Source organism: Sciurus carolinensis, chromosome 4 (assembly GCF_902686445.1).
Source record: "Sciurus carolinensis chromosome 4, mSciCar1.2, whole genome shotgun sequence".
In the NCBI taxonomy this organism is placed as follows: domain Eukaryota; kingdom Metazoa; phylum Chordata; class Mammalia; order Rodentia; family Sciuridae; genus Sciurus; species Sciurus carolinensis.
Genome location: NC_062216.1, coordinates 75,896,045 through 75,921,915, shown reverse-complemented (window position 1 = coordinate 75,921,915; position 25,871 = coordinate 75,896,045). Strand labels below are relative to the sequence as shown.

The 25,871-nt window shown below is 39.6% G+C and overlaps 1 protein-coding gene and 1 pseudogene across 7 annotated transcripts in view; one reads left to right on the top strand and one right to left on the bottom strand.

The window, feature by feature from the left end:
- Rimklb (ribosomal modification protein rimK like family member B) overlaps positions 1 to 18,140 on the bottom strand; it is an 83,892-nt gene extending 65,752 nt beyond the window's left edge. For 6 of the 7 annotated variants that reach the window (XR_007108429.1, XR_007108431.1, XR_007108430.1 and 3 more), the window contains exon 1: positions 17,729 to 18,140. The gene's annotated coding sequence lies outside the window, so the exon portion shown is untranslated. Of the gene's footprint in view, positions 1 to 17,435; positions 17,551 to 17,728 lie in introns of those variants that run through there. The other variant, XR_007108432.1, reaches the window with a different exon arrangement.
- Positions 18,141 to 23,481: 5,341 nt separating this feature from the next.
- Positions 23,482 to 23,668, top strand: LOC124983985 (40S ribosomal protein S29-like; annotated as a pseudogene).
- The last annotated feature ends 2,203 nt before the right edge of the window (positions 23,669 to 25,871 follow it).

The window sequence follows — 25,871 nt, the reverse complement described above, 5'->3', positions numbered from 1 at the left end:
AATCAAAGTAAATACCCAGGTCCTCACCCTAAATTTTGTCTGTTTTAGTCAGAGAACAGGATGCTTTTACTCAGTATTTGTATTCTTTCTTTAAATAGAAATTTGGAAACACACAGTTTACTAGAATAGAAAAAAGAGGACTTTTTCACAGAGATACAGTCACTCAGTTTTTATCTTAAGACAAAAGTTGTCTTCCTAAGGTTAAAAAAAAAAAAAAAAAAAAACAACCGAACACACAAACATACACAAAATAAGATCTTGAGAATAAGAAGGAAGATTTTTAAAAATTAAAAAAAAAAAAAAAAAAATTCAATTAAGGTTGTTCCTTGCTCTTGGTACCCTAGAGGTGGTTAAGATTTGGTTCCCAGAACCCCATCCCTGCCCCACACACCCTACCTCACCCCCAGGCATAACAAAATCCACAGACACTTAGCCCTTACATAAAATGGTGTACTATTTTCATATAACTGCACACATCCTCCTCTATACCTTTTCCACAGCACTGGGGATTGGACCCAGGGGGACTCTACAACTGAGCTATATTCCCAGTCCTTTTTATTTTTTTATTTTGAGACGGGGTCTCTAACATGCCCAAGCTGGCCTCAAACTTAGAATCCTGCCTCAGTCCTCTCAAGTTGCTGCAATTATAATCTTGCACCAATGGCCACACCTAGCCCTCCTGTATACTTTAAATCATCTTTAGATTACTTACAATACCTAATTCAATATAAATACTATATAAGTAATTGTTTTACTGTTTTGTTCAAGAATACCAAAAGTTTGTATATGCTCCACATACACACAATTTTTCTCCCAAATATTTTCAATTCAAAATTGACTTAATCTATGAATGCAGAATCCGTGAACAGAGGGCTGATTATTTGAGTATTATTTCAGATGACACTGTAAACCTAACTCAAAAACAAGGGCAAAGATTAGAGGATAGCAAAATCCATAGAGATCAGCGGCTTCATGAAGAGCAGCAGTTATTCTGGTCTTTCATGCACACCTCACCTCTCTCTCTGATATACAACTGGAAGGACCTACTCCATAGAAACATAGTAAAACCAGACATCCTCAGCACCTTGACCCACACCATGCCTGTCACACTCACCCACCTACCTTATCCCTAAGCCACCTATCCTTCAATCCACTTCCTCAAAGGTGTAAATAAGTCACTGGCACTAAAGAAGCAGGATATCTATGCTAAATATGATAATAACTTACACACTAGGAAGGAACCAAGCTAACAATACCATATTATACCCAATTTGTAAATTATAAATTAGACTCTGTGTTATAATTTGTGATGTTTAAATCTCATTAGAAGATGATTGGCAAGCGGGGTATGGCAGCACACACCCATAATTCCCACTACTCAGGAGGTTGAGGCAAGAGGATGGCGAATCCTACATCAGCATGGGCAACCTAGTGAGACCCTGTGTCAAAGTAAAAAATAAGATTTGGGGATGTAGCTGGGTGATAAAAGTACCCCTGTGTTGTTGCTGATGATGATGATGAGAAGGAAAAGAGGGAGGAGGAGGAAATGATGATAATGATGACAGTCACCAGACAAAATGAAATAAAATATATGTTATAAACCAAGTTCAAGACCAGCCTTGGCCACTTACTAAGATTACCCCATCTCAAAATTAAAGGAGTTGAAGATGCAGCTCAGTGGTAAAGATTCTCTGGGTTCAATACCCAGCACCAAAAGACGAAAAAAAAAAAAAAAAAAAAAAGCACTTAAGAATATTTGTATATACCATTTTCGAAACTGCCATTAACCTCCAATATTCTACAGCCATGTCAGTCCCTCCTCTGCTGACACTTGATTCTCAAACCTCATCTGTTCACTGATGATTAATTTGATTGTGTGGTAGTCTTACAAGTGAGTATGCAGTTCCTACCCCAATAGCAATCAGAATGAAAAGTTACAGACACTGGCAACCAGGAAGCAAAAATGTTTTGCTGATATTAATGTCAGCTATTGAAAACTTCATGGGCCCCAAAATGGTATTAATAGTGATTCTGTAAAATACCCACCAAGCCCCCTGAAAAGTACAACTTTCAGTCAATATGTTTTTTTCACATGAAACCTCTAGTTGCCAGATAACTGTTTTAAGATATCTGAATAACTATTGGGCATCCAATTCAGAATCTGTCACCCAGGACAAGTTCAAACACGTGGGCTTGGCATCGAGTCAAAGAGCTGCCCTAGTACAGGTGGCAGAAGGGCTACAGGCAAACCAAACACTGTAGAAGGGCAGTACAGGGTTCATGTATATACTCTGCTCTCTGATCTGCAATGGTTCTAGAAGCAGCAGTTGTATAGGTCAAGCTTTCTTGCAGAAGCCATACATAATCCTGGATGGTCATAAAGTTAGCAGAGGCCAATGGTGCATTCCCAAGGGCCTACATTCCCTCAGCTCACTCTCAGATCCTGTGCAGAGCAAAGAGTACATTGTTTGCACACTTGTGTCCAACATTTAAAGAGTTGCTGTCAACATGACAGCTCTAGTGGATCCTCTCAATTTCCCTCTTTACCAGAAAAGGACTTCCTGACTTTGGACTGCAGAATGTCGAGTGATTTTATTCCTTGCGTCCGAACTACTTTTCTTCACTGTAACACTTGCCAGGATGCTAGATAAGGTACACTTCTGTGATGTGGTTTTTATAAATCCAATCAGACAACAGCAGGTGGGGTACAGGAATGATAACTTCATACTACCTGAACAAGCAGAAGAGGATATATATGTACATAGCTGCAAACTCAGTCACTGCAGCAACTCCTGGCAGATTTATGTATCTAAGAATATCATCTTGTTTGGCTTAATGGTTATCCTGGACATCCTTGAGGACAACTGGGTGTTTCTACACTGCAACCAACAACCACAGATTCAGATTTGGCTTCCTATCACCTTTCATTTTGTTTAGTTTTTGTGGTACTGAGAATTAAACTCAGGAGCACTTTACCACTGAGCTACATCCTGCCCCACTCACTGCCTTTTTATAATTTTATTTTGAAACAGGGTCTCACTGAGTTTCCCAGGCTGGCCTTGAACTTGTGATCCTCCTGCCTAAGCCTGCCAAGTAGCAGGGATTACAGGCATGTGCCACTCTGCCCAGCTTCATTTCATTTTCTTCTTTCTTCCTTTCTTTCTTTCTTTTTTTTTTTTTTTTTTTTTTTCCTACCAGGGATTGAATCTAGGGGCACTTAACCACTAAGTCATATTCCCAGAACTTTCTTTTGAAATAGGGTCTTGTTAAGTAGCTGAGGGGCCTCCTTAAATTGCTAAAGCTGGCCTGGAACTTGTGATCCTCCTGCCTCAGCCTCCAGAGCTGCTGGGATCACAGGTGTGTGCCACCACATGAGCTTACCTTAGGGCTATACCATCAGGATTCACATTTGAGACCCCAAAAGGTCCAAGGTCCTGATCCAAACACAGTGGCTCAAGCTCTTTTCCCCACCAGAGTCCTCCCAGTCTCAGGCTGCCAACACCAGTGGACAACTCCCTCCACTGGCCACAGCATATCCAAACCTTAATGGAATTTTTAAAACATCTACTTTTCTACCTTATAAACATCTTGATGTTTGTATGTACTAATAACAAGGAAAAAGAAAAAATAAATGCTGATAAGAAGTCAGAAGGCATGCTGAGCACAGTGGTGCATGCCTGCAACCCAAGCTACTCGAGGTTGAGGAAGAAGGATTGCAAGTTCAAGGCCAGCCTGGGCAACTTAGTGAGACCCTATTTTAAAATAAAAAGGCCTGAGAATGTAGCCCTGTGGTAGATCAACCCTGGATTCAATCCCAGTACCATTAAAAATAAAAAATCTGAAGGACAGCAGCAGTAAACTTACATGGAACAGAAGGCAAAAGTTCACCAATAAAATGACAACTTTACTGATGATCCAGAATCTTAAATTTCAAATGACATTCACTATTATAAAACATAGGAGCCAGGAGTGGAGGCACATGCCTGTAATCTACAAGCAATCAACAAACATATGAAAAAATGTTCACCATCTTTAGTAATAAGAGAAATGCAAATCAAAACTACACTAAGATTCCATCTCACCCCAATCAGAATGGCGATTATCAAGAATACAAGCAACAATAGGTGTTGGAGAGGATGTGGGGAGAAAGGTACACTCATACATTGCTGGTGGGGTTGTAAATTAGTGCAGCCACTCTGGAAAGCAGTATGGAGATTCCTCAGAAAGCTTGGAATGGAACCACCATTTGACCCAGCTATCCCACTCCTCGGCCTATACCCAAAGGACTTAAAATCAGCATACTACAGAGATACAGCCACATCAATGTTCATAGCTGCTCAATTCACAGTAGCCAGATTGTGGAACCAACCTAGATGTCCTTCAATTGATGAATGGATAAAGAAACTGTGGTATATATATACAATGGAATATTACTCAGCTATAAAGAATAATAAAATTATGGCATTTGCAGGCAAATGGATGAAACTGGAGAATATCATGCTAAGTGAGATAAGCCAATCTCAAAAATCCAAAAGACAAATGATCTCACTGATAAGTGGATGAAGACACATAATGGGGGGTGGGAGGGGGGCAAGAATGGAGGAAGGAGGGGCTGTATAGAGGGAAAAGAGGGGTGGGAGGGGTTGGGGGGGAGGAATAAATAACAGAATGAATCAAACATCATTACCCTATGTAAATGTATGATTACGCAAATGGTATGCTGTTACTCCATGTACAAACAGAAACAACATGTATCCCATTTGTTTACAATAAAAATAAATTAAAAAAAAAAAAAAAAAAGATCAGCATTCCCTTTTTAGGGCAACAGCCCCAGTGACTGAAGGACCTCTCACCAGGTAATACCTCCTAAAGATTCTATCACCTGCAACATCATGTTACTGAGGATTCTTCCTTTCAAATTAAAGAACTTTCATCAGTATTTCGCATAAGAGTTGTCTGATGTGGTAAATTGTGCCAGTCCTTGTTTTTGAAAATGTCTTTATTTTGCTTCCATTAATATCCTCTGAAGTTATTTACATGATAGTTTTTCTGGAAATAAATTTCTTGAATGGCAAAAAAAAAAAAAAAAAAAGAAACTGCAAACCTTATTGTAAATCTATTTGTTATACTGTAGATAATAATTGAACTTATTCTGTTTATTATAACAATATTGTTAACGTCTTCATTAGAGGCTATTTGGTTTAGGGTTGCATACTGTCTGAAATGGGCACTGCTAATATTTATCTCCCCCTTAAAGAAAAGGTTTTGGAAACCTGTAGGGACACTATAAGCCTATAGGGGGGAAACTGCAATACCCCAGATCTGCACCTGCTAGAGGGGAAGATACATGAACAACATGAAAAAATAAGGGAAGAAAATGATCCAAACAAATCTAGATTCTATATTAATAGAATCAAATGACAGTATGGTAGAATAAATGTCAGAAAATGAGTTCAGATTATACAGGATTAAGATGATTCATGAAGCAAAAAAATGAGATAAGAGAGCAAATGCAGGCAATGAATGATCATACCAATAAGCAGTTGAAAAAGCAACTGCAGGAAGCAAAAGATCATTTCAACAAAGAGAGATTCTCAAAAAAAAACCAAAAAAACAAAAAAACGGAAATACTTTAAACGAAGGAAACAATAAACCAAATAAAAAACTTAATGGAAAGCATCACCAAAAGACTAGACCACTTGGAAGACAGAATCTCAGACAATGAAGACAAAATATTTAATCTTGAAAATAAAGTTGCCCAAACAGAGAAGATGGTAAGAAATCATGAACTGAATCTCCAAGAACTATGGGACATTGTGAAAAGACCAAATTTAAGAATTATTGGGATTGAGGAAGGCACAGAGATACAAACCAAAGGAATGAACAACCTATTCAATGAAATAATATCAGAAAATTTCCCAAACCTAAAGAATGAAATGGAAAATCAAAAACAAGAGGCTTGGGGCTAGGGAGATAGCTCAGTAGGTAGAGTGCTTGCCTTGTAAGCACAAGGCCCTGGGTCCAATCCCCAGCACCCAAAAAAAAAAAAAACAAACAAGAGGCTTACAGAACACCAAATACACAAAATCACAACAGCTCCACACCAACACACATGATAATGAAAATGCCTAACATGCAAAATAAAGATAGGATTTTGAAGGCTTCGAGAGAAAAGCAGATTACATATAGGGGGAAACCAATATGGATATCAGCAGATTTCTCAGCACAGACTCTAAAAGCTAGAAGAGCCTGGAACAACATATTTCAAGCTCTGAAAGAACATGGTTGCCAACCAAGAATCCTATACCCAGCAAAACTAATCTTCAGATTTGAAGATGAAACACTCAAAATGAAACAAAATTTCATAAATGTATAAAATGCTACCAGTTCCTTTACCAAAAAGTCTATCAGAAGTAGTCTGGGGATATAGCTCAGTGGTAGAGTGCTTGCCTAACAAGCATGAGCAGCTCTTTACTGAAAGTGCAGAAATTACAGTAGCACAATTCACAATAGTCACTTTATGGAACCAGCCTAGGTGTCTGTCAATAGATGAACAGATAAATAAAATGGTATATAAACACAACAGGGTTTTACTCAGCCATTAAAAAAAGGATGAAATTGCCAGGCATTGTGGTGTACACCTATAATGCCAGTCACTTGGGAGGCTGAGGCAGGAGGATCATAAATTTGAGACTAGCCTCAGGTTCTTTGCAAGACCCTGTCTCATTCAAAAAAAAAAAAAAAAGGTACCCCTGACAAAAAAGAAAGTATGTTACTTGCTAGTAAATGAATGGAACTGAAGACCAACATGCTAAGTGAAATAAGCCAGACTCAAAAGCCAACGGTCAAATTTTTCACTCATATGAGGGGAGGGGAAAAGGAATAAAAAAAAAAAAAGGGGGGGGTGTCACAAAAATAGAAGGGAGACCGAGAGACAAAGGGGATAACATAGAAGGAGGAAGAACAGGAAAAAGAAATCTACCAAATTATGCTTATGTTCATACATATATGTATCACAATGAATCCCACTTATATATATCATTATAATACACTAACTGAAATAATAATAGTAATAATAGAAAGGAGAATCAGTAGAATGAAGCAATTGGAGGAGGATGGGAGGGGAAGGGAAGGTCCTAGGGAATGAGACTGATCAAATTATGTGTATGCACTAATCTAGCATAATGAAACTCACTATTATAAATAATTATGCACCAATAAAAAATCGAAAATAAAAAATTTAATGAAAGATGCAGAAAATTAATAATAGATGAAAATCTCAGGGAAGAGTCTCAGAAACAACCAAGTGATGGCTCAGTTATCCCATCATCCACTAAAAATGTTCACCAATATATAACCACACAAAAGAAAGTCCCTTTGAAACTTAGATTCTATTATATAATCTTATCATCATTTAAAGTAATATCACTTGATTTAGATATTTTCAGTACATAAAACACCATTTTCCTTACCATATTATTTTATTTTTTGTAATAGGGATTGACTCCAGGGGAGCTCAACCACTCAGCCACACTCCCAGACTGTTTTATTTTTTATTTTTATTTTCATTATTATTATTATTTTTTTTTTTTTGCAGTGTTGGGGATTGAACCCAGGGCCTTGTGCTTGAAAGGCAAGCACTGTACCGACTGAGCTATCTCCCCAGCCCTATTTTTTATTTGAGATAGGGTCTCTCTAAATTGTTTTGCTCTTCACTAAACTGCTGAGGCTGACTTTGAACTTGTGATCCTCCTGCCTCAGCCTCCCATGTTGCTGGGAATACAGGCATGCACCACCATGCCCGGCACCATATTAATCAAAGGTAGATGGGAGCTGGGAGCAGTGGCACACGCCTGTAATTCCAGCAGCTTGGGAGGCTGAGGCATGAAGATCGCAAGTTCAAAGCCAGCCTCAGCAAAAGCAAGGTGAGGTGCTAAGCAACTCAGTGAGACCCTGTCTCTAAATAAAATACAAAATAGGGCTGCGGATGTCACTCTGTGGTCCAGTGCCCCTGAATTCTACCCCAAACACCCCCCCCACCACAAAAAAAAGGTAGATGGGATGCTGAAAAAGTAGGAGCATGAAGATGGATATTAATCAAAGGTAACTTTAACAGTGGTAGAAAATAAATATATGACCACAAAGGTCCCCTCCTTATATTCAAGAGTATACCTCAAAAACACAGCAAACATAATTTCTACAAGTTTCATTCCACATTCATTTTCTTCTTACAGATAGTTCTTAAGATACCCTCTTTCCCCTAATACCAGCTATACACATGATTTTTCTATCCAAACTCAATATGATCCCTCTGTCAAAAAACTGCAAAAAAGATTGGTAAAACATGAGTGTTTACACAAAAGCAAAAAAAGGTATTGAAGGCAAGGAAAGGCAACACTTAGAAATATGTAGATGAAGCTGAACACAGTGGTTCACACCTTTAATCCCAGCAACTCAGAAGGCTGAGGCAGAAGGGCATTACAAATGAAGGACAGCCTCAGCAATTAAGCAAGACCCTGTCTCAAAATAAAAAGTAAAAAGAATTATCTCCAGTATCAAAAAAAAAAAAAAAAAGAAAAAGATGTGACCCAATTATCCCACTCCTTGGTTTATACCCAAAGGATTTAAAATCAGCATACCATAATGATGCAGGCACATCAATGTTCAGAGCAGCTCAATTCACAATAGCTAAGCTATGGAACCAACCTAGGTGCCCTTCAACAGATGACTGGATAAAGAAAATGTGATATACATACACATGGAATATTACTCAGCTATAAAGAAAATATGAAATTAGGGCATTTGCCGGTAAATGGATGAACTGGAAACATGCTGAGTGAAAAAGCCAAAGGCCAAACATTCTCTCTGATATGTGAATGCTAACACACAACAAGGAAGGGTGGGGAGGGGAAGAATAGAAATTCACTGGACTAGACAAAGGAGAATGAAGGAAAGGGAGGGGGTTGGGAATATGAAAAACAGTAGAATCAATCAGACAAAACTTTCCTATGCTCACACATGAATATATGACCAGTGTTAACTCCACATCGTGTATAAACCACAAGAATGGGATCCTAATTAGAATAAGTTATACTCTATGTATGTACAATATGTTAAAATATACTCTACTGTCATACATATCTAAAAAGAATAAAAAAAAGAAAGTTGTAAATAAGTGCCTATAGTTTCCACTTTTTCAAAGAAACACATATAGGACAAAAGCAAAACAATGCACACAAGTGCAAAGTTAAAAACTGTTTCATTTGACAGGCTGAGTGGCACATGCCTGTAATTCCAGGAACTCAGGAGGCTGAGGAAGGAGAATCACAAGTTCAAGACCAACCTCAGCAATTTAGCAAGGCCCTAAGGACCTGGTAACATCCTAAGGACTTAGCAAGACCCTGTCTCAAAAATAAAAACAACTTTAAAAAAGGGAAAAGTGGGGGGGATGCAGAATGTGACTCAGTGGTTAAGTGATCCTGGGGTTCAATCCTGCCTAGCAACATTTAAAAACATTTTTTTTGTTTACATTTCAAAAAACTACTTTAACTATACATTTTTCTCATTTAAGCAGTACCTAATACAATAATTACATGAGGAACTCAGGTCACATGTTATCACCATTCTAAAGAAAGACCAGTCCAAGTAAAGCCAGAACTGGGATTAGGTTTTTTTAATTTTGTTGTATTCTTTTCTACTATACATAGACACCAAAGGGAAACTGGATAAGGAAAATAAATTCATATTTGAGTGACTATACATTCAAATACAATGTTGGATAGTTTATTTATATTATCCGATCCTTGAAGCTGCCTCTTTGAAATATTATAATCTTCATTTGGCAGTAAGCTATTCTAGAAGAGGTCAGACAATTTGTCTAAGGTCACAATTGGAAAGTGGTAGAGCTCAGGGTGACTTTAAATTCCACACCTTCTAGGACAGAGATTGCCAGCTGTCCTGTCTCCAGATATCCATTTTCTACTACTTCCTTAGTAATAATTGGGGGGGGGGGGGGAGTACTGGAGATTGAACCCAGGAGCACCTACTGAGTCACAACCCCTCCAGCCCTTTTTATCTTTAATTTTGCAACAGGGTCTTGCTAAATTGCTTAGGCTGGTCTCAAACTTTCAATCCTCCTGCCTTTGCCTGGGATTACAGGCATGCACCACTACACCCAGTAATACCTAATATTTAGTTGGCCATAATGCCACAAAAGACTGTGTTCCTCATGCTTTCTTACAATTAGATGTGGTCATATAATTAAATTTTGGGCAAAGAGATCTAAGCAAAAGTATTGCACTGGAAATTCCAGAAAATATATTCAAGAGGCATACTCTTCATTGGCCCTTCTTTTAACCTGTGTCTAGAATATGGATGTTATGGCTTCATCTGTGGCAAACATCTGTACTGTGAGGACAGAGGTCAATCCTAGACCTTTAGCTGTGTTGGAAAGAACTTAAACCTGACAACTTCATAAAGACAGGCTCTGCATTCCCAAATACTTCTCTGTAGGAGAAAGAAATATATTTCTATATTGTTTACAGTAGTTGGGGATTCTTTTATTATAGGCCACTGAATCTTTTCTTTTTCTGGTACTAGAAATTAAACCCAGGGGTGCCTTACCACTGAGCTACAACCCCTGTCCTATTTATTTATTGAGCAATACTTAATGAAGAAATTTTGTTTAAGAGAATTCTTCATAAAACACCATAATACAGCTTTGATTGTAGATAATAATATTTCTTCTCCACCAGACCCATTTGAGAGCACTGCCATCAGTAGCCATGATAACAGAACGGTAGAAACAAAAGGTACTACATCATCCTCCATCTGCTCTCTCCCTGTTCTCCACCTTGTTGTAATGTTACATCAGCCAAGATGTTCACCTTGACACTTAAGCAATGGTGGGATGGTCATGTCAAGAGGAGTAATATTCCACGGCCTGTTCATTAAAAAGAAAATGGGGGAAGAAAGGGTGGTACAATGACTCTTGCTGCAACTCCCTGCTCAATCCACACAAACAAGACAGTCAAGCAGATGCCACTGTCCTTTTTATTCTTTGAGATAGATTCTAAATTGATGAGGATGGCCTCAAACTTGCAATCTGCCTGCCCCAACTTTGTGAGTCACTGGGATTACAAGTGTGCACCACCACACCTGGTTTAGGTCACTGCATTTTACCTTAGCAATTATACTCCATCATACCTGTTCAAAAGTCATAGGAATCCAGGTCCAGGAGCACACACCTGTAATCCCAGTGACTGGGAAGGCTGAGGCAGGAAGATTGCAAGTTCGAGGCCAATCTCAGCAACTTAAGGCCCTCAGCAACTTATTTAGACTCTGTCTCAAAATAAAAAAGAAAAAGGGCTGGGAATGATGTAGTTCAATGTAAAGTGACCCTGAGTTAAATTCTGGGCACTAATTAAAAAAAAAGTCATAGGAAATCATTCCCTTGGCATCATTAAGTGTTGCATACCAGCTGCAAAAAGTGGTACCAAGTGTTTATTACATTTATTGTGCAGATCACACACACCCCTATGAGAAATATTTCTGTACGCCAATAAAAATACTAAATATTAGAAAACTGCTCTAAATAAAAAATTATTCACAATCCCACATAAGCTAAGAATATATACTACTAAGTAAACAAGACTAAGTATTCAATTAGATAATGTATTCCATTAAAACTTAAGCGTCTCCTATGTACTCTAAAGACACCATGGTGAGTAAAATTGTGTAAGCATGTATAAAGCTAAAAATGCCCGATGCTAAAATGTCATGAGTAAGACATTCAATATCATTTTTCACTGGAGAAATGCAAATGAGACACTACTACACCCATCCCCAATAAGCCACAATGAGATACTACCACCTTACATACACCAGAATAGTTACTATTTAAAAAGAAAAAAACAAAACAAAATATCAAGTGTTGGTAGGGATATAGACACAGGTAAGGATATAGATAAAGAGGAATAATTGTGTACCATTGATGAGAATATAAAATGGCACAGGTACTGTAGAAATATGACTGTTCCTCAAAAAATTAAAAACAGATCCATCAGTATATACATCTATAATGCACCAATGAAAAATGTGGAAAAAATTTAAAAACAGGATTACCATATGATATAACAATTCCACTTTTGGATGTACACCCAAAAGAACTGAAAGCAGAGTCTGTCTACATCCGTACACCTGTGTTCACAGCAGCATTGTGCATAATAGCTACAAGGCAGAAGCAACCCAAATGTCCACTGACACATGAATAAGCAAGCTGGGTTCACATGTACAAAATGGAATATTATTTAGCTTTAAAAAGGAACAAAATTGGGCTGGGGATATAGCTCAGTTGGTAGAGTGCTTGCCTTGCAAGCACAAGGCCCTGGATTCAATTCCCAGCACCGCAAAAAAAAAAAAAAAAAAAAAAAAAAAAAAAAAAAAGAACAAAATTCTGACACATACTATAGCCTGGACGAACTTTACAGACATTATGCTAAATGAAATAAGCCAATTTCAGAAAAAGAAATACTGCATGATATCCACTTATCAAGAGTAGTCACGTTGGGCACAGTGGCACACACCTGTAATTCCAGAGGCTCAGGAGACTGAGGCAGGAGGATCATGAGTTCAAAGCCAGCCTCAGCAGCTTAGCAAGGTCCTAAAGCAACTTAGCAAGACCGTCTCTAAATAAAATATAAGAAAGGACTGGGGATGTGGCTCAGTGGTTAAGCACACATGGAAAAAAAAATGGTAGTGGTCAGTGGGCTGGGGATTAGGGGGAAAGGGAAGTTATTGTTTAATGGGTACAGAGTTTCACTTTCACAAGATATGAGTTCTGGAAAAAGATAGTGATGGTTGAACAACAATATGAATGTGTTTAATGCCACTGAACTTTATACCTGAAAATGGTTAAAATGGTAAATTTTATAAGTACTTTATCACAATAAAGAAAATTGTGTGGGCTAGGGAGATAGCTCAGTTGGTAAAGTGCTTGCCTTACAAGCACAAGGCCCCGGGTTTGATCTCCAGCACTGCAAACAAACAAAGAAACAAAAAAAGAAAGAAAGAAAGAAAATTGTGAAAGAAAAAAATCCCATGTAAATTAACTGCTAAATTTTACACATTTTCAACCACAGTCAGAAAAATATTACCTTTTACTTAATTATCTGTAGCTTAGTTACTAAATTCCCCAAATGATCTATACAACACAAAACATTCTAAACCTGGGGGGTGGGGAGGGTTTCCCACAGGGGTGGGGTGGGTATCTTAAATCCAAATAAAATTTCTAATGATTTCACTTAAGAGGAAAAATTACATAAAAGTATATCTGAAAAGTGGCATAAAATCTGAAAAAAGTTCCAAGATAAAAAGCACAGTACAGATCAAAGTCATCCACATTTAACATGATAAATATTAGTCTTTCATGGAACTTTCCAGACATTACCATACTTCTACAAAGAAGTCAGGAACCTACTCACTTACTTAGCCCAAGGCATGGCTAACTAAATCACATGTTAAAGGATTAAGCTAACAACTGATCACTCAAAACATCAAGAGAAGAACTTGAAGCTTGCAGGATTTTTCAAGATTTCTGATAAAGTACCAAAGCTCTACTGTTACCCAAAATGAGAGCAGAGTAGTAAGAGAGAAGTCATCTGCTCTTACATCACAATTCCATGTTGTATGTGAAACCTTATTTTTAAGAACATAAGCTAGCTGGGCAAGTGGTGCATGCTGTAATCCCAGTGTGGAAGTTTGAGGTAAGAGGATTCCAAGTTCAAAGTCAGCTTCAGCAACTTCGCAAGACCTTGCCTCAAAAAATAAAAGGGGCTGGGATGTGGCTCAGTGGTTAAGCATCCTGGGTTCAATCCTCAGTACAAAAAAAAAAAAAAAAAAAAATGAAGATAGTATTAGAAGGAAAAGAAAAAGAAACAGAATGTAAGGAGTTGAATACAGAGTGAAAACATTTAAGGAATGTGGAGTTTTGAATTTTTTGGTCACAATTTAGTGACATAAAGCTGGTTTTGGGGGGGAAGTAGTAATTAGGAATGTAAACATTTAAACAAATTTTTGTTTTGCCAACTCAATTGACAAATTGGTAACATTGCATGAGAATCTAGTAGAATCCTCCAGACACTGCTGGAAGAACTGAATGACAGATTAAAAAGTATAGCAATCAATGAAAACAGACTGCAAAGTCCAGGAAGACAAAACCTACAAGTGTTATTCTCTGCTGTTATCCAATGGACAACAAAGAACATGATATGTAACAGACTGACAAGCTAAAGACAAGAGTTATTTTGAGTTATTTTAACAGTTGGCTGTATCAAATCATAGAACATCAAAAATCAACAGGTATTTTCAGTGTTAAACACCAGGTAAATGTATATTGTCATAAGATCTAAATGTAGCTGTCAAAGTTCATAATTTCAGTTTCTCTTAAAAAAAAAAAAAAAAAAAAAAAAAAAAAGGCAAGCCTAATGCTACTTTCCATCATCGTGACATTCATCCTGAAATAATTAAGCTTTGTTAGCAGTTAAATTTAGGGGGGAAAACCGAAAAAGAAAATTTCATTCAATTGAAAAAAAGATATAAGCAGATGTGTTCTGTGCAGCCCAGTCTCTAAGGGAACAGAAATGACTAGCTCTGTGACTTTTCTCCTCCAAGCCAAATAAGAGAAAAAGAACACTAGAAAACATTAAGTACACCACTATGACATTAGTTACTATACCAGAAAGTCAGACCTTTTCTGCAAACCTAAAGCATACACAGATACCTATGGCACGTGAATCTAAAATATATTATGTACAAATACTGAGGTACTGTATTATTCCTTAATAATCCTTAACTTCAACCAGTAAAATTCCAAATAATGAAGGAAAATTTCCCCAACATCCACACTCAACCTCTCTTGAGACAATTGTATCTCAATATATTATTTGAAAAATAATACCTATTTTATTGTTCCTTATACAATCTTCTCCCTCAAATTAAAAAAAAAAAAGAAAGAAAGAAAGAAACTATTATAATTCCTAAAGGCTTTTTCTCATATGCTGGCAGAATATTCTTTGTAAACTCATCTTCCATAAAAGTCTACAAATCTACATCATTAAAAGTGCCCCCAAAACAGTTGTCAAGCAACATAAAAAAAAACTCACCTTCCTTACTTTATGTTTGGTTTTCTCTCACTCTTCACTTGTTGTTTGTGGGCACAGAAGTTCTTCCTCCATCCATTTTCACTGTCTATGTTTCTATGAAGATGGTAAAAGCTACTACTTCTCAAAGTGTGGAACAACTAGCTGTGCTCTCTGTTCCTTTCCCTCAGCTTCTACCAATGTTCATAATTCGTCAGTTATTCATTCATCTCAGGGCAGTGAGCTTTGAGAAATAAATGTAATGACTTGCCCAAGCAACAAACACCAGGTGATACAAACTGGGGAAAGGACAAATTGGGGGATATTTTTAAAAGGTATGTTTTTCCATGTGCCACGATTCATAAGCATTGGTGAGAGAAAACAAAACCTACTTCAGTGGGTTTCTTTACAACATGGCTGAGATAGAAGACTTCTAAGATTTCGCTGGTAATACCCTCTGGATAGTAAAAGGAGACTGAATGAGGGGAAAGAAAAAATAGGGATAATTTCTTGTTGTCACTCTTCCTTCCATTACCACATGCTACTACTACTGTGAGGAACTCAAAGGAAATACAAGAAGCATTTTTTAAAAGCACTATAAACCAAGACAACTGGAATCTCAGCTGATAGTCAATGAGTTAAAGATTAGAAACTTGGTCTCTGCAAGGGGAAAAGCAGGAAGAGAAAAGTGGATGTTGAATGAGGGGCGGCTTGCAAGTGACTGAATTTGCTGTTCCCCTTGTTGGCTCTGTTCTCAGAATCAAACTGCACTCCCCCGCCCCCACCTCCCTGACAGCCTGTCTGACAAGCAACTCCCAACACCTGGTAAGGGTAAGAGAAGAAAAAAGGAAACAGAAGGGAAATAGAGAAAAAATAAAAAATAAATAAATAAATTTAAGACCGGCAAGGTTGGGCACGCCTGTAATCCCAGCGGCTCGGGAGGCTGAGGCAGGAGGATCCCAAGTTCAAAGCCAGCTTCAGCAATGGCGAGATGCTAAGCAACTCAGTGAGACCCTGCCTCTAAATAAAATACAAAATAGGGCTGAGCATGTGGCTCAGTGGCTGAGTACTCCTGCGTTCAATCTCCGGTACCCTCCCCCCCAAAAAAAAAGAAAATTAATGTATTATCAAAGATAGAAATACAAGATTACTTCAAAACAAAAATAGTTCTCCCTTTTACCATACTAACCAAATAACACAATAAGCTTACTTTTAAAAGTAAAGGATTGGGCTGGAGAGAGAACTCAGTTGGTAGAGTGCTTGCCTTGCAAGCACAAGGCCCTGGGTTCAATCCCCAGTACCGAGGGGAAAAAAAAAAAAAAAAAAAAAAAAAAAGGATTACCTACAAAATAAACATTGACAAATTAAACTGTCATATTGTGTGCACGTTTGAGTATATAAAAACAAATTCCATCCTTATGTACAACTATAAGGCACCCATAAAAAACGTGCAAGGAGAAAAAACAACGTTGAACCTTCAGGACTGGAATTTCAAAGTTTTATTACCAATAAGTACCTTAAAAAGTATTTCACAAAAAAATACGTTGTCAAGTCATTGACAAAAGAAAGAAATCACTTTAAAAGCCATAGAAGAAATCACATTTAAGCTATTCAATACTGTGAAGGAAAAAAATGACATCTGAGCAACATTTAAATTTTAATGGTTACAGTTAATAATGCCCACCAAAAAACATATGAAGCCAACAGAAAATCTTGTGTTAAATAAGCTACCTCTGTATTTTCCTTACAGATTTAGAATGTAGTCAAACTCCACAAAGACGTGGGGCAAAAATACATGCAATTAATTGGAAAATAATAAGCACACTGAAAAAACTTACATTGAAGTTAAATACAGCACCATTAGTATAACCCCATTCACAACAGAATTAGTGCCCCATTTCTACTCACAAAACATGGAATTACAAATTTGGGATCGGAGATAAATATAAACTAGTAATGACTAAAGTGAAACCCTATTTGGCTTGTTTGGGGGGGTATTTCTATCACGCTCAAATGCTCTAAAAAAAATCAAGACAAGTAATTATTTGGTTATCCCCTTCTTATTCAGAGGGTTGTCAAAGGCGATCGCGGAATGACTAACAATCTAAGATTCACACGTTAGGAGCACAGTAACTGCAGGGAGAGTGGGGAGCCATCCTGCTGCAGGGGTCACACCACGGAATTCAGGGAAGTAGGGCGGTCACCACACGCCCGAGCACTGGTTAGCAACCCGCAGGTTTTACTACGGCAAGCATTCCCTGGGTTACCACACCCCCTCACCCACAGGGGAAACCATACTTCTTTCACGCCGAGGTCGCCGCCTCCCTCCGACACAGTTATCCAGTCGCCAGCACTCCGCACTGCCGACCCCTCCCCGCACGCAGACGACCACCGGGTTCAGCCCCGCTCCCCACCGACTGACACCGCAGCGACCACCGGCCTCCAGAACCCCGGGCCCTGAGCGCGTGGCGCCGCCCCTCCCCTGGCCAAGCCCCCGCTCCCTAAGTCCTCCCGGCCGCAGCCGCTCGCCCGCGAGGCCGCGCCCCGCCTCACGCCCCCACCGCGGGCGGGGAGGCGACCGTGCCGCTCACCTGGCTTGGGCGGATCCTCCTTCGCTCACGGCCGGCGGAGCCGGGCTGGGGCCTCTGAGGCAGCGCGGGCCGCGGGTCGGGCTGGAAGTCGTGCGAGGAGAGGAGGGGGAGGGGGAGGGATGCCGGGAGCCGCCTCCTTTCTCCTCCGCCGACCGCGGCTCCCGCAGCCAGGCCGGGCGTCCTCGCACACTCGCCCACTTTCTCACGGCCTCGCGGTCGGTCAGCCTCTCCCTCACCCCCTACTCCCACACACACACTCCCACACGCTCACACCCGGCCGCTCCTCGTTCCCTCACTCGCTTGTCGCTCGCGCGCGCGCGACCCCGCTCACACACACAGCGCGCGCGACGCCGGCGGAGGCCGCCCCGCGCTCCCCCAGACCGAGGCGCCGCGCGCCCCCCGCCCGCGAACAGAGAACCGGCGCGCGCCCGGCCCCGCCCTCCCGGCGCCGCAGCTCGGCGGGCTGGGGGCGGCGGCCTGCAAGAGGGGCGGGCCTGCGGGCCAGCCGGGCCGAGCGGACCTGACACCTGCGTTGCCACCGGCCCTGTCAGCTCCGCGTCGGCGCCCGCAGCCATCGCTGTCCTGGGCAGCCAAGGAGCGAGGGAGTGCGCGTGCTGCGAAGAAGGGAGCACGAGAGCGCTCCGAGGACGCGCTTTCCCACCCGCCCCCAAACCGTTCTCGCTGAGAAGAGAAACGGGTGGGGGGCGAGGTTGGTTCCCAGCTCGAAACCGCGAGATGAGTCCCTTCCGTTGTTCGCCCTCCCCGCCCTCGCATTCCCTGCTCAGACTCCAGCCATCCCCCGGAGCCCCGGCGCGAGCCCACCCGCCTCTGGCGCGCAGTGTCTGGTCCCGGTACCCTAGCCTCGCCCCCCCGCCCCCGCCTCCCCGGCCGCCACCCAGAACCCTCCCCCGCGGCCTCCCCCTCCAGGAGGCGAGGATTTGGGGACAAAGATGATGGGCATCTAGAGGGTCCATAACCATTCAAAGTCTTTGTATGTGAAGGCAAATTTAAAGCGACACCATGAATTCTCTTTGCTTAGCAGGTTAGAAGCTATCTACCAGGATAGACAGAGCAGGTCTACCACTTAGAAACCAGCGTAAACCTTGGGCAAGTTCGTTACTTAACTTCCCCTCAGCCTTCGTTATAAAAAGATAAAAGTGTATTTCAGGGTTACAGTGAGAATAAAACGAAATGATATATTTAAGAACATTTTGTAAATTCTAAAACTGCATGAAAATGAAGTAGGATCATTTTAGTCCAAAGGAGGCTAAGACTATGAATATGTTGGACTACATTCCTAATTTTTCTAGACCGCGAATAAAATCAAAAGTGGCGGATGAGCCCGACTCATGGCGCACGCCTGTAATACCAGCGGCTCCGGAGGCTGAGGCAGGAAGATTGCGAGTTCAAACCCAGCCTCAGCAACTTAGCCAGGCCCTAAGCAACTCAGCAAGACCTTGTCTCTAAACAAGATACCAAAAAGGGCTAGGGATGTGGCTCAGTGGTTAAGCACCCCTGGGTTCAATCCCTGTAGCCAAAAATATATATAAATAATGCAGATGATCTCCCTTCTACACATGGAAGATTAATTTCCAAATAATCAGCCCAGGTGTGAACTACAGTAATGTCCTAACTAATCTGCCTTTTTTGCAGGTCACATCTTTTCAGTCACCTCAGTCAACAACTTCTATTCACACTACTTTCCCAATCTGTTGCCAATATAATTTCATCATCTGTCTTGAGAGGGTTTTTCGCCCATTTCCCTCAGGATACTAAGAGTTCTTTAGGAGCTGCTGCATAAACCAGAGTGATAACTTCTGGAATCCGACTGCCTAGATTGGATTTCTGGTTGCACCACCTATGTGATCTTCTAAAGTAACTTAACCTCCCTGTATCTTCATTTGTTAACCTGTAAAAGTGAAGGAAAATGGTTACCTATTTCACAGAGCTGTCACAAGGAATAAGTTAATTAATGCATTTAATAATGCATACTTCTTTCTCAACCAATAGGGGATTGGCTCTAGGACCCTTCTTAGATATCAAAATAAGGGATGTTCAAGTCCTGTATACAAAATTGCAGGTACAATTTGCATACAATGTAGACATATCTCCCATACACTTTATTATCTCTAGATAGCTTATAATACCTAACAATATAGATGCCATGTAAATAGTTGAAACACTACATCATTTAAGGAAATGATAACATGAAAATACCAGTATGTGTTCCATACTGACACAATTTTTTTTTTCAAATATTTCAATTCACATTTGGTTGAATCCATGGACACAGAAGGATGGTGGTATATAATACCTAATGCCTGACACAAAGCAAGGGCTATTATGAGCATTAACTGTTGTTACTGTGCGTGATACCACTGAAAGTTACCAAGAAGGATAATGCCCTATCCTCACAGAGGACATGTTTAGAGGAACAAATGTGGTATATGACATACCACCTTCAAAAGAGGATAAGGTCTAAAGAAATACAACATTATTGACTTCCACTTTTGATATTCAGCCTCCTGGGACATAAAGTATATTCAACCCAAAGACTCTTTAAAATAGTCCTTTTTATGCCCCCCATTAGCATGAGTCAAAAGCAGTGTGTAACCAGGCGCAGTGGCAAGGCCCTGTAATCCCAGAGGCTCAAGAGGCTGAGGCAGAAGGATCACGAGTTCAAAGCCAGCCTCAGTAAAAACCAGGCACTAAGCAACTTGAGTGAGTCCCTGTCTCTAAATAAAATACAAAATAGGGATGAAGTTGTGGCTCAGTGGTCAAGTGCTCATGAGTTCAATTCCCAGTATCCCCCCCAAAAAATGGTTAATGATATGACTTAAACTGTTTGTCATTATCATTATAGAAATAATGATCATTTTACACTTCATCTTTTTTGCATAAAATAACGAGGGAGCAAATTATTTCCACCATTTTCATACTGGGAAACCAAAGGCAAGAAAGGCTGTACATATATTTAATTACAATCTTGAGGGCTTTATGGTTGATGTATTTAGAGAAATATGGTTTTTATGTCCTTTGGATAGCAACATGTGCTCAAAAATACTTTTAAGTAGCTTTTCCTAGCTTAATCATGCACCACTCATTTTTAACCAGTGAATTAATATTCTTCAGAAGGCTTTAAGGTCAGCTGAATTTCTTAAGGAGCATAATAAACCTCAAGTCAGATAAATTGGATTTGAAATCCAGGTTTAACTTCTTAGCAGCATGGGATTGTTGTTTAACTTTCATAAACCTCAGTTTTCTCATCAGCAAAAAATCAAGATTTCATTAAATCTTTATTAAATTATAAAGATTAAGGCAGTAACTCAAACATAGTATACGATATAACTGCTCAATAAATATTGGCTATTATTATCCAAGTTGATACCAAAACAGTCTTACAATTATAGGAGAAATTACACAAAGTTTACGTGTGTGGAATAATACAAAGAATTAATATTAATTGTATGTCTCTGACTGTGAGACCAACTCTGGGCGAGTGATGACTTTGAGATGAACATAAAGTTCATTCTTTGCTTAAACCAAACACTTTCAGATTTTTTGCTCTTATTCCTAGATACCATAGAATCAACTAGAAAGCTTCCAAAAATGGTTTAAGTCCGCATGTCTGGAACTAAGAACCCAGTACATTACCTGTCCTAACCTGTTTGCCTTCTTTTAGGTCACATCCCCTTCTTAGTCACCTCAGCCAACAACTTCTATTCAGTGCTTTTAATCTGTTGCCAATATAATTTCATCACTTGTCTGGGTTTTTTTTGGTTTTTTTGTTTGTTTGTTTTTTGTTTTTTCTTTCTTCAGGGTACTGAGAGTCTTTTAAAAGCTATTACATAACCTAGGGTGATAACTTCTGGAGTCACACTGCCTAGATTGAATTTCTGGTTCCACCACCTATATGATCTTCTGAAGTAATTTAACCTCCCTGTATCTTCATATGTTAACCTGTAAAGGGAGGAGAAAGAGTTACCTACCTAACTGAGCTGTCACAAGGAGTAAATGAGTTAATAAGCATAATGATCCTTTGGTCTGGGAGCAATATTTTTTTAAAGCACTGCAGGGGATTCTATCCTGCCCCCAAAGCACAACCAATAGTGATGTTAGAATTAATTATGTCCGACTGTGAAATGCACATGTTATCTAGCCATTTCAGTTAATCAGATTAGCAGGTTAGAATACAATAGCAGCATGAAGTATTTTTTTAAAGTTGGGGGTGAGAGAACATGATGATACCAGGAAGGCACAGGAAAGGGTTTAATGAAAATAAAATCTCCCCTCACAAAGTTACCCAGGTTCAATCAATCCCAAGTCTCCGATTCTACTTGTGTGCTTAAGTGTATATCTACATCAGTCCAAAAAAAAAAAAAAAAAAAAAAGAGGAGGAAAAAAAAATCACACATACGGAGCAATATTGTTTTTTCTAGATTACAGGTCAAATAAAAATCTTTTAAGTGCCCCAGAGGCACCATCTGTCACAAATATTTTCCTCAGGGTCTCAAGACAAGGAAACAAGCTGGAATTTGACCAAAACTAAAGGACTGAAAAGTAGAAAAGAGAAGACTTGTAAACAGGAATTTAATCTCTGATTTCAATATCTAATAGTATTCTTTATGGAGTATCTAATGTGATTACTGCAAACTTCATGTGACTAGAGAAAATGTGGTGGGTGTCTTATATCAGAATCTTCACTAGCAAATAAGGAACAGTAGCAGCAGCTGCAGTAAATCTAGCTCTCCCTGCTGTTTCCTCTCCTGGAGCCAGCCGGCTAGAACCAGCCCGACAACAACAGTCTTCGCTGTTAGAATAGCTAAACACTGGTCTAGTCTTTCTCCACCCACATCCCTCCTCCTTTTCCTCCACTCCATTTCTGCACATTAAACTCAGAGCCTTTCTAACTATGCTAAGACAATGCCTATGCCAGACACAAAGGGAGTTGGGGTGGGGAAAGGAATGAAAGATCATACAGCGACTGAATAAGAGAAAGAGTTGAATAAAGTCAAGGGGTGATGTATGTTTCCCCCTCTTTCTTAAGTTGCATCTGGGTGTCAGTATGATTTCTTTTTGTCTACAGGTAAGAATCACCTGGGATGCCTGTTTAAAATGCAGATTCCGTGGCCCCACCTCTGAACTGAATCAGCCTGTGTAGCTACTATACTCCTTGAGCTGCCAGCTCCAAATCTGCATTTTTTTCTGTTGTCCTGCTGGGCATTGAACCTAGGCCTTTTTGTTGCTAGGCAAGTACTCTACCACTGAGCTGTATTCCCAGCCTACCAAAATCTGTGTTTTAATAAATAAGCATATCAAGTGATTCTTAGACACATGAAAGTTTGATAATAGTGCCTTAAAGAAACTAAAATAAACATTTGTAAAATGTTTTCTTGAAAGCATTCAACATTTAAAAACTCTTTGTAGCCTCAAGCAAACTTGTAAGGTTGAGCAAATATTATTAGTCTTCTCTGGTAGAAGAAAAAGTTAAGGCAATGATATTAACTCATTGGTGATAATTTCCTGGTCTCCTGAGTTCCTGTCCATGGGAATATGAAATGAAGTTCGCCAAAGAAGCTACATCTGGATGGGTGTAATCACAGCAAACCAGGAAGTTGAGGCAGGGGGATTGCAAGATTGAGGCAGGTCTCATCAATTTAGCAAGGTCCTAAGCAACTTCAAGAGACCCTGTTTCAAAGTTAAAAAAAAGTAATACCAGGCTCCTTTTGCCTCGTTGCACCCTGGAAAGCGACATGGGTCACCAACAGCTCTACTGGAGCCACCCGTGAAAATTCGGCCAGGGTTCTCGCTCTTGCCGCGTATGCTCAAACCCGCACGGTCTGATCCGGAAATACCGCCTTAACATGTGCCGGCAGTGTTTCCGTAAGTACGCGAAGGATATAGGCTTCATTAAGTTGGACTAAGTGATCTTCCTCCAGTGGATCGCCCAGGACAGCCTCCCAATGAAAGAACATGCTAGTTCTTTGTACATAAAATAAAATTCTAAAAACTTCAAAAAAAAAAAAGTAATACCAGTGGCCCAGGAGGCTAAGAATTTCAAAGTCAGCCTCAGCAACTTAGTGAGGCCCTAAGCAACTTGGCAAGGCCCTGTTTCAAAATAAAAAATAAAATGGGCTGAGGATGTGGCTCAATGGTTAAGCACCCTTTGGTTCAATCTCCTGGTATATATGAATGAATGAATAAATAAATAAATAAATAAATAAATAAATAAATAAGTGGCTGAGGATGGGGCCCAGTGGTAAAGCACCTCTGGTTTCAATCCCTCATTATCAAAAGAAAAGAAAAGAAGGTGCATCTACATTTAAGAGTCTGCAGACTAGCCTCTGATTAGAGTATTGTGATTGTAGAGAGATGGAATGTTGCAGATTAAGAGCCAAAGTTACCTTGGATTACTCGTACTCCCTTTTAACAGCTATGTACTATCAACCTCTGTATCTGACCTAGCATTCCTGAGACTAGATAAAACTCTTGGAATGTATACTAACCTTCCTGGATCTGACTTCCACCAACCTTAAAGCTAAGAACATAATAATGTCTGAATACTGTAAAAGATTTCCCTGCTTTGTTTAAAACAACATCTGAATCATATAGCAGAGATTTCCCTACCTTGTTATAGTACACCTACTTTCTTTTATAACTGTAAAAGCTCCTGAAACTTCTAAGGAGGAACCATGCCATTCCCTATAAATAGAATCTAGATTCCTGGGTGATTATCACTCATATTTGACTCAGAGAAAAAAATTTTCTTATTTCCTCAAAGAGTTGATACCTATGATTGACAGGAGTATCTTTAAAAGTATATCAATTTTGGGCAGGGCATGGTGGCTCATGCTCATGCTTGTAATACCTGCGACTCAGGAGGCTAAGCAGGAGGATTGCAAGTTTGAGGTCAGCCGCAGCAACTTAGTGAGACCCTGTCTAAAAATAAAAAATAAAAAAGTCTGGGGATGTAGCTCAGTGGTAAAACACCTCTGGGTTCAATCCCCAGTAACAAAGGCGGGGGCGGGGAGGTATATATGTATATATATTAAATATATATATTAAATATATATGTTATATATATATATATAAATTTTGGAAGAATGAGTGAAAGAAAAAAGTAGAATAAGTAAATTTGGAAAGGCATTGTGTTCTCTACCAAGGCGGGGAAAAAAACAGGACCCTCCCTCATTTGGTGCAAAGAAACATGACAGAATTGGTAGACAACTTATTCATGGAATCCAACCATGTAAATGATAATATTCAAACCAAATAAGGGTTGTGAGGATTTGTCACTTATCTCTGTCACCAGCAGCATCCTGAGTGGGCAATAAACATTTATAGGTTTTATTATCATTATTATTATTAGCAGTAGTAATAGTACTAGTACTGGGTATTGAATCTATGGGTGCTTTAACACTCAGCTACATCCCTAGTCCTTTTTATATTTTATTTTTGAGACAGGGTCTCATTAAGTTGCTTGGGGCCTTGCTAAATTACAGATTGGCCTCAAACTTACAATCCTCCTACCTGAACCTCCCAAGTCACTGGGATTACAGGTATATGCCACTGTAACCTGGGACTCTAAGAGCTTTTATATATAGCAAGCCCTTTAATGCTCCTAACACCAATAATGGATTTGAATATCTTCTTTTTAAAAATGAGCAAATTGAGGCATAGAGAGGTTAAGTAGCTTATCCAAAGTCAAACAGTTATAAATGGGAGAGCAAAGATTAGAATCCAAGCAGCAAAGTACAAGTTGTTTGAACCAAGGGCCTCCTACATGCTAGGAAAGCACTGAGTTATATCCTCAGCCCTTTTTGATTTTTTATTTTAAGACAGTCTCACTAAATTTCCAGGCTGACCTCAAACTGCCTCAGCCTCCCAAAGTGGTTGGGATTGTAGGCATGTACCACCATGCCAAGCTTGTTTCAGTACTTCTTGTAATCCAACCAAAGTCTATGAAATTGGTTGACAGTTTTTCCACTTCTTAAATTTAATTTAAATAACAATGTTTGCTGTTTTGGCTTGTCTGTGAATTTTTAGAATTAATAAAACATTAAACAGACATTATCTACAGGATTTAACAAAAAAGCATTACTAATAAATGTGATTCTTCAAATATGTATAGTTTTGTGGGGTT